General features: G+C 44.4%; 1 protein-coding gene across 3 annotated transcripts in view; it reads right to left on the bottom strand.

The window, feature by feature from the left end:
• peak1 (pseudopodium-enriched atypical kinase 1) overlaps positions 1–15303 on the bottom strand; it is a 67336-nt gene that overhangs the window by 45210 nt on the left and 6823 nt on the right. Inside the window, exon 1 of one of the 3 annotated variants that reach the window (XM_083546095.1) lies at positions 865–984. The exons of the other annotated variants lie outside the window; for them this stretch is intronic. The gene's annotated coding sequence lies outside the window, so the exon portion shown is untranslated. Of the gene's footprint in view, positions 1–864; positions 985–15303 lie in introns of those variants that run through there. 3 annotated transcript variants of the gene reach the window in all.

Genomic DNA, 15303 nt, shown 5'->3' with positions numbered 1-15303 from the left:
ATAAATCCAATTTTTTATTTATTTATTTATTTATCGATTAAATTGATTAATCAAATTGGCACAAATTTTATGAATTATATACAATTAAAATAAATATGTATATAAGTGGGTGGGGCTTTTACATGTAAAAGTTAATTTTCTAAAGATATGATCTTTTTGTTTTTTAGCATCCTCGAAGAAATGTCTTCATTTAAGAAAACACACGAGATATTAATTTCTTCATTCATTAATCTTTTAAAAAGTTTCTCCTTTTTTGTAGTAACTGTTGATGCCGGGCCGGGTTTCTGCACATGCTCAGTACAGCGTGTGGGAAAAGGTTCTGAAATCAGGTAGGGGTCGAGCAGCCGCAGCGTCACTGCGCTCAAACGCGGGGCGGAGATTGACATAAACTTGCGGTCCGCCACTTCACGTGTTCGTGAGGGAACTCAAATTTGAACCATGTTCTGACACGGATTGCATTCGGTACACGTGCGCCGACGTTTCGGAATGAATACGTGTTCCGTTACACCCCAAATATCACCTACACGTTTTACAATCTGCCTTCCTTTGGGTCGAAAAATCAATAAATAACCAATTTATTTTTGTAAAAGCCGGTGGTAAACATGTCTGGGCATGTCCATATGTTTCTGACCATGGCCACACACACACACACACACACACACACACACACACCCCTTCCGGCCTGGTGAGCTCACACGCCCACATTACTACATTCCTGCACACACAGTGTGTTTCCATGTAGGTTGAGAGACGTGACACGTTCCTGCTGTGTCTCCGGAACGCCAATGTAGTGAAAAATCTCACACACAACTGGAACGAGGTCACGACATCGAATTGATTCAATCGGAGAAAATACACACCCACCTGAAAGCTGATTGGTGCTGCAGCTGTACAGGACAGTGACGAGACAGAGAGGAGACGGAGAGGAGACGGCGAGGAGACGGAGAGGAGAGTAAAGTCAAAATTTACGCATTCTTAAAGTCCATGCAAGGAGCAAAAAGACTGACTGGATGGCCCACGTCCTCGATCCGAATTAGATTTTACCGCATTAGCTACGTCGGTCTGAGCAGAACCTCGTGGCCTCGCTCTTCACAGCCCACCACGTCCACCCTGAACCGTGCTGAGAGCGAGAGAGAGGAACCACAGAGTGGAATAACACTATATAAGGTCTTTGTTCCTGCACTCCAAACACAAACACTTCTGTTCCCTCAGCTCGCCTTTTTAAGACAAGTCCATGTGAAGCTGTCTGCTGGAGGGACCTCCTGGAGGAGAAATACCACCCCACACCCCACACCCCCACGAGTTGCTCACATACACACAATACAAATGGGGTTGTGAAAAAAAACATCCCTTTTTCATTTCATTTTTTGTTCTTCACAAATTCATATTTGTGTGGATTTTGTGTGCCAAAGCTTTTAGATGATAAACAGCGTTTTCTCACAAACGACGTTACAAATACAGGTAGTGTTACGATTTTGACGAAGAGGATCGACCAGACGAGGATGAGGTTCCCTCAAGGTTTCTTCCTCATGAAGACTCAGAGTTTTCTTTGCCACAGAAACAAACTTATAGGCACTGAAGTCAGACATTATAATCTAAATCTACAGGTAGGATGCAGCGAGTACGTGAACATCTGGAGTTTGTGTCTGGAGTTCGGCTTCTGTCGCGTACTGAAGCGTTTAAAAAGCTAAACTGATTCCACTGAGATTTCATTCTATACAACTCTTAAAAGCTCCGCCCACATTGTACTGAAAATGCCAGAACGAACACACAGACGAACGAGTTCAGTATGAATGGATCGTAGATCATAATGATCTTCTCCTGGGAAGCACGTGTGAAAGAAGCTGGTCAGTAGTGACGAGTCGTGTGGTGTGGAGTGGGTCTCAGAAGAACGACTCGTCTCAAAGAGAGATTCGTTCATTTTCTGCTGGACGGCGTGCAGGAAGCGTCGCAGGATCTCCGCGAATTCTCCAGAAATCTCCAGAATTCATCTCAGGAGTCCCCCCATTCCCAGAGTCCTTCACACCCAGGTCTATCTAGGGGTCGGGATCGAAACTCAATAAACTGGCGTGAATCTACAGTATTGCGATATTCGTGCGTATCCACGTTCTCTTACACTCCTCCGTTTTAATAACCACTAAAACCTCAAACTAATGACTTCTGGTTTCATTGCAAAGTCTTGCCACTGATTTACTCTTTTCTAGAGTCTCTGGACGAGTGTGTTCTTGTGAACAGGTTTCTCCTCGTGTATGTTTGCTGAGTTTCAGCATTTGTTTGAATTCGTTTAAATCTACTTAACGCTTATTTGTGCACAGAGACTCATTTTTACGACCCCAGACCCCCTTCAAAGCCCCCATTCTGAGAACAACAGGATCTAGAAATCATGTAACAAATGAACTAATAATAATGACCCATGTGACAAGATGGCGTTCAAGTGAGTTCAAGGCAAAAGGTTGCTTTCTTTACTGGAGTTTGCTTTTGTTTTTGACAGTACAGGGGCTTATTTATTTTATCTGACCACCAAAAGTCAGTTTCCCCAGAGTTCTGCTTGTGGTTCCTTTCCTGTAATCTCATGCCTTTGTTTTCTGTGTGCACTTCACTCGTCCTTTGTCTCGACACCATCAGAGGCCAGTTGCATAGTTTGGCCTACAACTATACCAGTGTTCTGATTGTTTTCCAGACAATTCTCTTGATCTATGCTCGTCTGTTGAAGGGTTTTACTTCATGGTTCCTGTCTGATTATTGGCTTTAAATATGGACGATAATTTGGATCAGTCGTGATGCACAGTATCTAATCGCATCATTCTCAAAATATCAGTGGAAAAGCAGTTCCACAGTCCCATCACTCACCCCAAGAATATTTCAGTGTGGGAAACTCTGAACACGGAGGCGGATTGTGCCGTCCCTGGCGAAAATAAGTTACATAACTCGCTGTGTGACTAACGCACAACATATTTCCAATGTTTCAGCCTAAACATCCAATCCAATCAGAGTCAGAGTGTCATGGTGCGCTCGGATTTCTGTCTAGAATATATCCAGGTTTATTTCTACAGTGTTCACCCATGAGAAGATACTAAACTGGGTGCTGAAATGTGAGGGGTGCACTTACTTTTGTGAAATACTGTATATACACATCTGTGTGACCCAAATATAAACTAATTTTTAACTAATCATTTAATTGATTTCTCAATGAATCCAATAAAATCCAGTGTTTTGCATTCATTTGATTTATTTAATCTTATTTTTAGATTTTTTTTAATTCTTTTAAATATTGAGAAATATTATTTTATATATTATTTAACCAAGCAGACATTTCATTTAAAACTGTTTGAAAAATGTAAACTGTTCACAAATTTTAACAATAATTTACTTTGATAATAAAAAAGCAAAATGAAATCATAGTTGAAAAAAACATTTTTTATTCTTTTTAAAAAAATTTTTATTATAGTCACTGAGGTGATTGTAGCCCTGATCCAAATCCAGTCCAAATCCATCTTCATTGTTCACTGGAGTTTAACCCTCAACAGTAACCTCATGGGTCTTTAAGGCTGCACACGTCTCCTTCTACATTCTTTCCGTTCCTGTATGGTGGAAATGAACGTTTTTCAACTAAACTGAAGTCCAATGCGAATCCCTCGGGCTGAGAGCTCCTGAGAAGTCAACGTGCACTGGAGACGCTTAGATCCGATCAAATTTCCGGTTCTGGAAGCAGAGTTTCGAAATGCACTGGAACACGCAAAGGGGTGGCTTTTAAATAGTATTAAACTCTAACAGTTCAGGTGGAAGAAAGACACGATGTTCTGCTGCTACAGGTTTAATCCACCGATAGTTTTAAAAATTATACTGGATAAAAAAATGAAAAACAACAACAACATAACACTCCATGATTAAGTTCTATAGTACTGCAAATTATTACAAACAAACAAACAAAAAACAATAGTATTTAAAATGCGCTCAATAAAATAAATATCAGAATCAGCGAGAGCTTTATTGCCAGGGACATTTGCATATGAATATATTAATGAATGAATATTATAATATAATTAATGAATGCAAAAGAATAAATAGAACATGGCGCTCGCCGTGCAGCGTGCAGTCTCGCGTGTAAAAACAAACAGCGCGTGGTGTCTGTGATTCGCCTCTAGAGGCCGCTCTCATAACGACAGCAAACCGGAAAACAATCAGACTCTGTAATTAAAGTGATAAATCGGTCGATCTTGAGTTCTAATGAGCTCAGATATGTAATTATATCATTAATCATATATACAGGTCGTTCCTTAATGTGTTCCAATGATCCCATCTTTATTTGTTGACAGTTGGACAAGTTACAGTAGCATAATGTAGAAACTTCACTCTGTGGAACATCTTCCCAGAAGAGTTTGGGTTACTAGAACAGCAGAACAGCAGAGGTCCAGAATTCTGTCTAAAGAGTGGATGTGGTCAGTACAGAGGGTATACGTGTTGTAGGACTTGTAGGACCCCCCACCACACACACACACTGGATATGCAGACACACACACACACACACACACACACACACACACACACACACACACACACACACACACACACACACACAAAATAATGCATTCCCTCTGTCTAGACCAAGTGCACTGACTCTCTCCAGACTCGTGTTGTGTCCACATCAATCTTCTATTACTCCATTCTATAAAAAAAAAAAAACAATACATTCCTCTCCTTCTGACTCACACACACACACACACACACTCACACACACACACACACACACACTCACACACTCACACACTCACACACTCACACACTCACACACTCACACACTCACACACTCACACACTCTCTCTCTCTCTCCAATGCCAAGCCGAAATCCCACAAGGGGAGGCTTAAGGTCACTGTGACCTTCATAAACTCGGAAAACTCTGAGCGATTAGGAGAAAAGAGAGACGCTGGTTCTGCCATGTGGTCTCAGATCAGGGTGTTATCTGACCGAGTGTAAAGAAACGCAGTAAAAACAGGGCTTCATGCACACGAACAGATGTGGCAGACGTCAACTCTGCTTCTCCTCCACTACACTAACACGAACTCTGGAACGGCGATTTCGGGGACCGTTTAGGAAGTGACACGGCACGGATTCTTTGGCTTCTTGTCGTTGTTCTGCTGGAAGACGAGCTGGAAAAAGTGCCTCTGTGATGAGAGCAGACACCGAGCATGTGCATTACATCACCCTACAGCACGTCTCCTCTGCGTGTCCTGCAGAGCTTCAGATGCTCAGAACATCCCGAATTAATCAGCTCAACTTTCAGGGTTTATTTATCATATTTCAGTAACAGTTTCTGTACGGGAGAAATTCTTACGCCAGGCTCCAGGCAAACTACAGCAAACTACAGCAAACATCAAACAATAAGGAGAAACACTGGGTTCTAACTCAGTAACTGATCCCCAGCCCCCGGGTTCTAAAGCAGTACTTTGAGATGGTGGTTCTGGGGTGAATGTGGAATAATGTGACCCTGAATACTTTATTCGGATCCTTTAAGAGCCGCTTATCTACATGTTGATACGACACTGTTACAGGAAACAACATTCCCACACCTGCAGCAGGTTCGGCTGATTATTAACACGAGAGCTTCTGTGGTGGAGGAAGTAATAAAGTAAAAAACAGAGCGAGTGATGGTGAGGACGAGGAGAACGACTGCTACTGAAGAGAAGACAAGGGCCAGTTCTTACATATACACATATACATGAATGTGTGTGTATCAGTGGAGGGCCATTAGGGTCAGAAAGACCTTGTTCAGAACCTATTTGTACATGTACATGTATTCAGTTATTCCCAGCAGTCTCTCTCTACACGTCATGTGACGCTTTCAGTAGTGTAGGTTTATGTCCAAGTTTCTATCCAATCAGATTTCAGCCATCACGTGTTGCCGAGGTCAAAGAAATGTGCCCTCGAGGCCTCCAGAATCAGCAGTGTGAACGTCTGTAGTGTAGAGAACGAAGCTGTTGCTTTAACAAATCGGATTTTAATAATGTCGGCATTTTCACGTGCTTCGATTAGACGTCTAAAGAGCGCGCTAGTCAGAGCTCACAAATCACAGGCTAGAGCAGACACGTAAATATACACGTGGATTTAAGAGCTGTTTTTTACTCCACAATCACTGACGGAGGAGACACTTTGATAGCTGCGTTATCACTGCTGTATGTTTGAGCTGTAGATCAGGGCGTATAAACTCGTCTAGACTGCAGTGGGGACACAGGAAACTCGTCACGCTGAGTTCAGTCACGCGTGGAAATGGCCGATGTGTTTGTACTTGGCGGTAATTACAGTTTGGTAGACTCCCAAGCACGCAACACACACACACACACACACACACACACACACACACACACACACACTGCTGAAACGTCGCTCCAATCGCACAACGCTTAAGAGTTTCCTGCGTGCCGAATTCTTAAGACTGAGCCACAGTGTCACATGACTGGTGCTGAGTCAAAGCGAGCAGCATGGAGCATGCTCAACACATACCAGCCTCAAAACACACACACACACACACACACACACACACACACACCCCTATAATTTCCACCTGTCCATCCAAAACGGAAACCAGAGTCAGAGCACTCAGCTGGTGCCAGGATACACACACACACACACACACACACACACACACACACACACACACACACACATACACACACATACACACACATACACACACATACACACACATACACACACATACACACACATACACACACATACACACACATACACACACACACATACACACACAGCCAAGATCCTGAGGAGGTATCTCATGGCCACAGGATGGATCACCTGGAGCTACTTCCTGTTTGGCTATGAGGTTTACTAACTCTGCAGTTTCTCTCCCTGTCGGCCAACAGGGCCAGAAATCATCGCCCCGCCCCGACTCGGACCTCCGTCACTAACTCATTCTCATGATCTCAGGGGCACAGAGGTAGACTCGTTCCTCTCACACACTTTGAGAACTATGCAGGTCGTTAGATCAGCACTTCCTGTTTGAGCTGTGAATATCCTCAAGGCTCGTCTTTTTGATCCGATCGTTATTACAGTCTAGAGAAGTGCAGATTCTGCCCCCTGCAGCGCAACTGCACTTCTGCCCTCATCAAACAGTATTTAAGATGATCGTCTCACCTGTGCCTCTGGATGGAATCGTGCCCACTGCTCTGTACATGACCTGTTCACCACACACACACACACACACACACACACACACACACACACACACACACACACACACACACACACGCTCTCCATTTCATATCTGCTCTCTGCAGAGCTTACTCATTCCCATGTATCATTCTCAGACACACACACGCACACCCACACATACCCTCCTACACACTTCCCACCACACGTCCTCCATTACACATGCTACTGACAGCAAAAGTTTGCACACCCCCACACGGAAGCCACTCAGGTTTTTCCTCCACACATCCCCAGCATTCACACACACACACACACACGTTCAGCGTATCTGATGTTGTCACTTTGTCTTTAGACTGTTTTCTAAAACCTTTGAACAATAGCATTTATTTGCTTACCAGCACCCCCTCTCCCCCCTCCCCCCTCCCAAGGGGGGATTCGAATAACAGCAGCTTGTGTCAAACGAAAGGAATGTGCATGATGATATCCTGACCCCCGGAGCTGCTCTGATTTTACATCCCTTACAGCTTTCTGCGTCATTTCCAGATGAACCCCTGTGGCGATTAGATGTTTGTGATACATGAACATGAGCAGAGGGCTTTAGATATCAGATGAGGTTTATCTTGTGGATCTCCATACGCTGGTGATCGCGACACTCCGGCCTTCATCGATAACTCCAGTGGAGGAGGTCCGTGATTTCTCCGGTTCCTCCGATACTCCTGCACTCCTGCACTACTCCACCTACTGCTCCGCTCATCGCTCGGACACCACGTCGAGATGCTGTCGGGTTTGTGAAAAAGTGTCTCCAATGTCTGTTCAGTCTGGAGACCACAGCTCTATCTGAAAGCAGCAGGATCAGCCATGATACAGAACCCCTGGAGCACAGGGAGTTAAGCTCCTTGTTCAAGACCCCTGGAGAGCAGCAGTTTGGCCATACTGGGGCTTAAACACCCAACCTTCAGAGATCAGTCACCCACTGAGCTCCAAACTTCCCCAAACTGTGAGACTGGAAATATTTTTGACCAGATGAAGTTAACTGTAAGATCGTGCTGAACTACGAGAACCAGAGATGAGCATGATGTCTAAAAAAAAAAAAACCTTGACCCTTATGTAAACATTCTGCACCTTCTATCCATCATTAGTCCAGGATTTCATCATCAGGAATTAAACCAGGTTTCCATTGCACTCGTGCTCTCGGGACCTTCAGCTGAGCCTCCAGCTCTTTCTATTTGCATTTGTTGCACTTATGGTATGAAGTGTGGTAGAACCCACACGCTAATGCACAAACACATGCTACAACCACCAACATCCTGAGACGCATCGTTTAAAAAAGATGACTAAGATCATATAGCAAGCGACCATCAATAATGAACATCTGAACAACGATGAAACTGTAATGAATGAAGTTTGGATACTTTCAAGAATTGGTTTTTCATACCATCTCAGGGAGGTTTTCCTTCACCACAGTCACCACTGGATCATCATTATAGACAAACTTATAGCCACTAAACTAATTCTAACTTTGTTTGTTTGTTTGTTCCTCCCACGTCATGACACACAGTGGGTGACAGTGGCCTGATTGCTCAGGTTTCTGTAGCAGTTTTGTTACAGAGTCGGGTTGAGAGTCCAACATCCACCCTCCTCTTTTCTCAGTCGGGCTTCTGACCATCCATACTTTATCCCCATTCCCAATACTGAGCACCCATAGGGGGTTAAGGGCCCTGTTTAAGGGCCCAAGAGCCAGGTATGGCCGGGACTAGAACCCAAAAACCTCTGGATCTAAAGTCCAATGGCTTAAAGACAAGGCCACCACCTCCCAACTTCATACCCTCTTTATTTCTGTCACGCTTCTTTTTGACGATATCTATTTATTGTTATTGAATTGAATAGAACTGAAATGAATTAATTGGAATGGAATCGACGCATCCCCAAGAAAGAAAGGCTGCACAGAAAGAACAAAACCTTTAGGTTCATTTTATTCTATTCTGCAGGGTCTTTTATTTATTAATTTTTTTATTCAACTTCCTCATACGCCGATTCCCTGCACTTGTTTTTTTTCTATGCATCGATAAATCGAGCTCGCACCGATTCTCGAGAACGTCCTTGTAGCATGTAGAGTTACTATTTCCCCCCAATCCTGTTGCAGCAGGAAGCCATGGTGCACAAAGTGAGGTCCAGGAAAGAAAAGAAAAAGAAAAGGTGCTTCATATTTGTCACATGGTGATGTTTGGACGCTGGGGTCAGACACAGGGTCAGTCATGGACCCCACTGGCTGGGACGAGCTGCACCCCAGACCCCTCCCCTCGTACTTGTATCAGTACCTGATCTTGAATGCTCCATAATCCCCACAGCCATGCTAGTGACTTCTAGCGGAATAGAAGCGGCTCTAATACCAGGTGTGCACAAACTTTTGGTCACGCACTACCGATAGGTATGAAAGGATCAGCTGATAAAAGCTATGCAAACCATCGCAAGCATGGTGCCAACATGCCTGTGGATAGTTCCGTGTCCCGGGCTCGAATGCAAGACTCGAGTTCGCTCAGGCAACACAAACTACGTGTGGGGAAAAAACCCAGACTGCGACTGAAAATATCACGAATGTGGAGCTGATCAATCGGAAACCTCTTCCTTTTCACCCACAGCGTCCTCTCAGATGTGCTTCAGCAGGACCTGCACATAGGAATACACCAGAAGGCTGGTGTCCACATGACACTGTAGGGGCGGAAGAATAAAATCGATTCACAAACGAGTATCGCGATACTGTAAAAATCTAGACAGCAGTCTTCTTATCTCTGAACTTAAACAGTAAGTACTTGTGTAAGGGCATGCAATAATATCCACCTGTTTCCTGGGGGCGCTACTGTTTAAAAAAATACAATAAAATGGTAGAACTTCCTCAAAAACATTTTACATTAACAAACCTAACAAATGAATTAAATAACCACAGAACAGCTAAAAAACAAACAATCTACAGAATTCAATTGGAATGGAATATACCATTACACACATTTTTAAATATTGTTATACAAATATTCATTACACACTTTGTTCTTTTTGTGTTCTCAGTAACAGGCTGAAGATGAACTCACAGGCAGAAAAGCACTGGTTCTATATCAAACCTGCAACCCCGTAGAACCAAAATGGAATGCTCCTTGTTTTTAAACCCCTGTGAAGGTTCAGCTGTGAGATTAGCAGTCGAATCAGACTCCTCCTACCAACACACCGAACCCCAGACTACAGATCATGGGGGTTCACTCCGGCCTGACGGATCGACCTGGAAATGATCCTGCGTGTTGATTTCAGCGTCTCAGCGCTTCTGAGCAGAACTCTGTGTGTGTGTGTGTGTGTGTGTGTGTGTGTGTGTGTGTGTGTGTGTGAAAACCAGCAGGAAGGTGTTTATGGGGACGCGGCTGAGAAAGACAGTCCATATGAAGGAGTGATCAGCTGGCAGGGAGAGAGAACGAAAGAGGAAGAGAGGGAGTGAGATGGAACGAGAGAGGAAGAGAGGGAGTGAGATGGAACGAGAGAGGGAGGCAGCAATAGTGTGTGTGTGTGTGTGAAGGGGGGGGGCAAAGCAAAGCTAAATTTAGTGTGTCTCACTGCCTGGCATGCTGAGGGCAGGAAGGGTCCTAAACCAATGGCAAATGAAAGCAAACACACACACACACACACACACACACACACACACACACACACACACCTGGCATACCGCTTATTTATGTTTAGGGTTGCAAAATTGCAGGAATTAGCAAGATCATCAAAAATATTGGGATTTTTCCTGCCAAACTGTCAGAAATCCATAGGCACAAAACCCAGCTCCCTGAAGATCTTAGATAGAGCTCCAACCCTAACAAACATTTTGGAATGAATGTGAACACTGACTGCACCCCAGGAACCTCCTCACCTTCTCATCTACATCACGACCTGACTTTACTCACACACGTGTATCTGACTAAATGTGGAATGTGATGTTCAATAAGCACATACCAAACTTCGGACCGGGTGTCCGCAAACTTTTGACAATACAGTGTAGGTGTTGATGAATGTGTAAACTCTCCAGATCCACCATGACCCTGAGATCACAAGCACTGCAGGTGAACAGATGAATAAATGAATGAATGAGCCCATGTGGTGTGATGAATGTTTAAACAAGTGTTGGTGACTTCACTGCTTTCTCATCACCAAAAACGGCGTTACCACATGACCTGACCGGAGACGGATCCGAGTCGCACGCTGAACATGAGTCATGAGTCGTGAGCCGGCCCTCCGTCTGGTCCCTGTTTGTACACCGCTGCTATGGTGACCTCCGTAATCTCTGCTGGGAAAAGCGTTTGTTTGAGAGGGTTACGGGAGGTGGAGGGGTTGAGGGGGTTTTGAGGGGGTTACGGGAGGTTGAGGGTATTGAGGGGTTTTGAGGGGGTTACGGGAGGTGGAGGGTGTTGAGGGAGTTAGGGGAGATGGAGGAGGTCAAGGGTGTTGAGGGGGTTACGGGAGGTGGAGGGTGTTGAGGGGGTTAGGGGAGATGGAGGAGGTCGAGGGTGTTGAGGGGGTTACGGGAGGTGGAGGGGGTCAAGGGTGTTTTGGGGGGGGTTACTGGAGGTGGAGGGTGTTGAGGGGGTTAGGGGAGATGGAGGAGGTCGAGGGTGTTGAGGGGGTTACGGGAGGTGGAGGGGGTCAAGGGTGTTTTGGGGGGGGTTACGGGAGGTGGAGGGTGTTGAGGGGGTTAGGGGAGATGGAGGAGGTCGAGGGTGTTGAGGGGGTTACGGGAGGTGTAGGAGGTTGATGGGTTTTGAGGGGGTTACGGGAGGTGGAGCAGGTTGAGGGGTTTGAGGGGTGGTGGAGCAGACCTGCTAGAGCAATCAGATTGATACTCACTTGACTCAGTCCTGATACTTAGTTCATTTCCAGAAAAATGTGAAATCGAAGCAAGCATCAGATATTCCTGAAGTGTTCTGGATGTTGGAGGTGTGAGGCGAGTGTGTGCACGTCGCTACAGGTTCGTGTAAACAAAAGGATTAGGAGAAAAATCTGGCATGAGAGAGCAGGGTGTGTGCGTGCGTGTGCGTGTGTGTGTGTGTGTGTGTGTGATTTGTATCGCAGTTTTGGACATGGACATTGTCCTAAAGCAGCTTTAGGATCGATTACGAACACAGATTTCAGAATCATAACACACGCGTTTATCCCTAATGAGCAAACCAGTGGAGACACTGGCAAAGAAAAACTCCCTCAACTGAGATCTGGAGAAAAACTTTAGACTGGAGACACTGTACCTTCTCTTCTCATGGCTGCTTCATCATCTATTACATACTCTTTCTTCAGGCCACGCTGCTGCTCTTGGGCCCTTGAGAAAGGCCCTTATCTCTTATCTTTGTGCTGTATCCTGGCTGACCCTGCGCTCTGACCCCAGCTTCCCAACAGCGCTGAGATAAGTGAAGATAGAATTTCACTGTGCTGTAAATGTATGGACAGTAAAGAGAACGTTTAGCTACAGGTGTCATCTTACAGTAGAAGTTGCTCATCAGGGACAAACGTACTTACAAAGAACATATTTACGTTTAATCACCGCATTATCTGTGTAAAGCTGCTTTGAGACAATGTTCATTGTTAAAAGCGCAATACAAATAAAAATGAAATGAATTGAATTTCTTCATGATAAAAATACGAAATGGATTAAAACCACTTTAAGGGCTGGTGCTTATGGCGTTTGGTAAACATCCTGTACATCGTACTTGATTCCTGAATACTTTGCAGTAAACGACTGAAGCCATAGACATCAGCAGACACTGGATTTCTCCTGGTTCTCGAGGCTCTACCAGGCCTTCACTTTCACTATTTTCAGTTCCTGATCGTTTTCAGAGCGTCACGGCTTTGGAGAGCTCATCCAGCTTCAGGTGATAAAAAAGTTCTTGGGTCGTTTTAGCGGTTACTTCGAGTCATTGTTCATCTGCACAGTTTCTGGTGTTAGAGCAGAGCTCCACGAGCAGCAGGTTGAAACCCAGCACCAGGCTGTAGAAGAGTTCCTGGGGGTAAATGTGTATTATTGAGTGTGTGATTTGCACTCATTACTATTGATTGTGTATTTAGTTCGAGAGCATCTATCCAAACGGCGTGAGCTGAGATGTATCTAAACACACACACGCGCGCACACGCGCACACACGCGCACACACAGGCACACACGCGCACACACGCGCGCACACGCGCACACACAGGCACACACGCGCACACGCGCACACACGCGCACACACACAGGCTGGAGACTCCTGGGATAACAGCGAAAGCAATCACATGAATTAGCAGATCTTCGTAACGGCGACTGCAGGTTTCAGGATCAGTTTCAAAACTCAATCCCGCGTCAAATTAGCAAAACTCCTGCACCTGCGGATTTGCCGCTTCCAAACAAACAAAGCGACGGCGTTCCCTTGTGCCGCAAAAGAGGAACGGCACATGGTAAATAAAAACCATTGACTCCAGAGTTCTTCTACGTGTGAATATTATATTATATAAATACCTTAAAGCCATTTGTCTTATTGAATTTGTGCAATTCTTCTTTTGACTCTTGGTTAAAAGTTCTACAGGTTTGTTCCTCACACCGGAGTGGTTTTGCCCCCGGGACACAGGTGTAAGTGGAAATTAATGTCTAATTATGAGGGAGTGAAGTGCGAGCGGTAGCTGGAAGAGAGAGAGCGATGAGTGACGGATAAAACGCTAACGTTTAAAGCAGATGGCAGTAAATACAGCGGCGAATCTGCCAGTGGAAAATGTAATGATACGATAAAAAAAAATGTCGTAGCTCCGTAAATATTTGACCAGATGGCTACAATCAGTTCCAAAAATATTTGGACACTGGGTGAATACATTTCTATACGATTGACACCCTCAGGACAAGCTGAGGATGGATTGGAGCTGGATTTGGGCACATTGTCCTGCTGGAACAGGTTTGGGTCTCCTAGTTCAAGTGAGGTTATAATTTTATAACCTATAACTGTTTTCCCAAAGACAAACCCAGTGGTGACTGTATGAGATGGTATGAGAAAGAACCCTCGAGAGGAACCGGATTGAAGCGGCAACTGATCCTGATCTGGGAAGTACTGAATATCCATTCATTACAGTTCCATCAGTGCTGAAGTGCAGTTTAATGAGTTCAGTGACGGCGCATTGTTAGTTTGTTTATTAGTTTGATATTGGGAGGTGATAGACTAGTGGTTAAAGCGTTAGATCTGAAGATTGTGAATTTAAATCCCAGCCACACCAAGCTGGGCCCCTGAGCAAGGCCCTTAACCCCATGGCAGGATCAGGGTGAGTATGATAAGATATTACAGCATTGCTATAGAGTTCTGACTAATGGCAGTGTTAAGTAAATTAAAATCATTCAGTTAAGTGTTTCATAAAGTATTTAGTATTTTCTTCATGATATATTTTGGAAGATTCCTACATGTGTACTTTCTGTCAGATCATCACCATAAAATGTGCTGAAGAGTCGGAAAGAGAAGAATTTTCAGGAGAATTTAACATCCAATGGGCTTCGTCTCGCTTTTGAGTCTCACTCAAGAGATCAAGCAGAAAGGTGGAAATGTTTACAGGAAATTTACTTTCAAACATATTACCACAAAGATAAGTAAGCCCACATCGAGCCCAGAAAAAAATTTGAAAAACAGTGACAGGCACGCTGCAGGAACATCAATGAGCCGTAGTTTCTTTTAATGGTGACGGCAAGCAATAATACTTACCCATTTACTAACACAGGGAATGTTAGGGTATTGGGTATAGGGTATGGAGTATAGGGTATGGAGTATAGGGTATGGAGTATAGGGTATGGAGTATAGGGTATGGAGTATGGGGTATGGGGTATAGGGAATAGATTATAGGGTATGGAGTATGGGGTATAGGAAATGGATTATAGGGTATGGATTATAGGGTATGGAGTATGCGGTATGGAGTATAGGGTATGGAGTATAGGGTATGGAGTATAGGGAATAGATTATAGGGTATGGAGTATGGGGTATGGGGTATAGGAAATGGATTATAGGGTATGGAGTATAGGGTATGGAGTATAGGGTATGGAGTATAGGGAATAGATTATAGGGTATGGAGTATGGGGTATAGGAAATGGATTATAGGGTATGGATTATAGGGTATGGAG

Source organism: Silurus aristotelis (assembly GCF_946808225.1).
Source record: "Silurus aristotelis genome assembly, chromosome: 7".
NCBI classification, from domain to species: domain Eukaryota; kingdom Metazoa; phylum Chordata; class Actinopteri; order Siluriformes; family Siluridae; genus Silurus; species Silurus aristotelis.
This window is presented reverse-complemented; position numbering and strand designations above follow the sequence as displayed.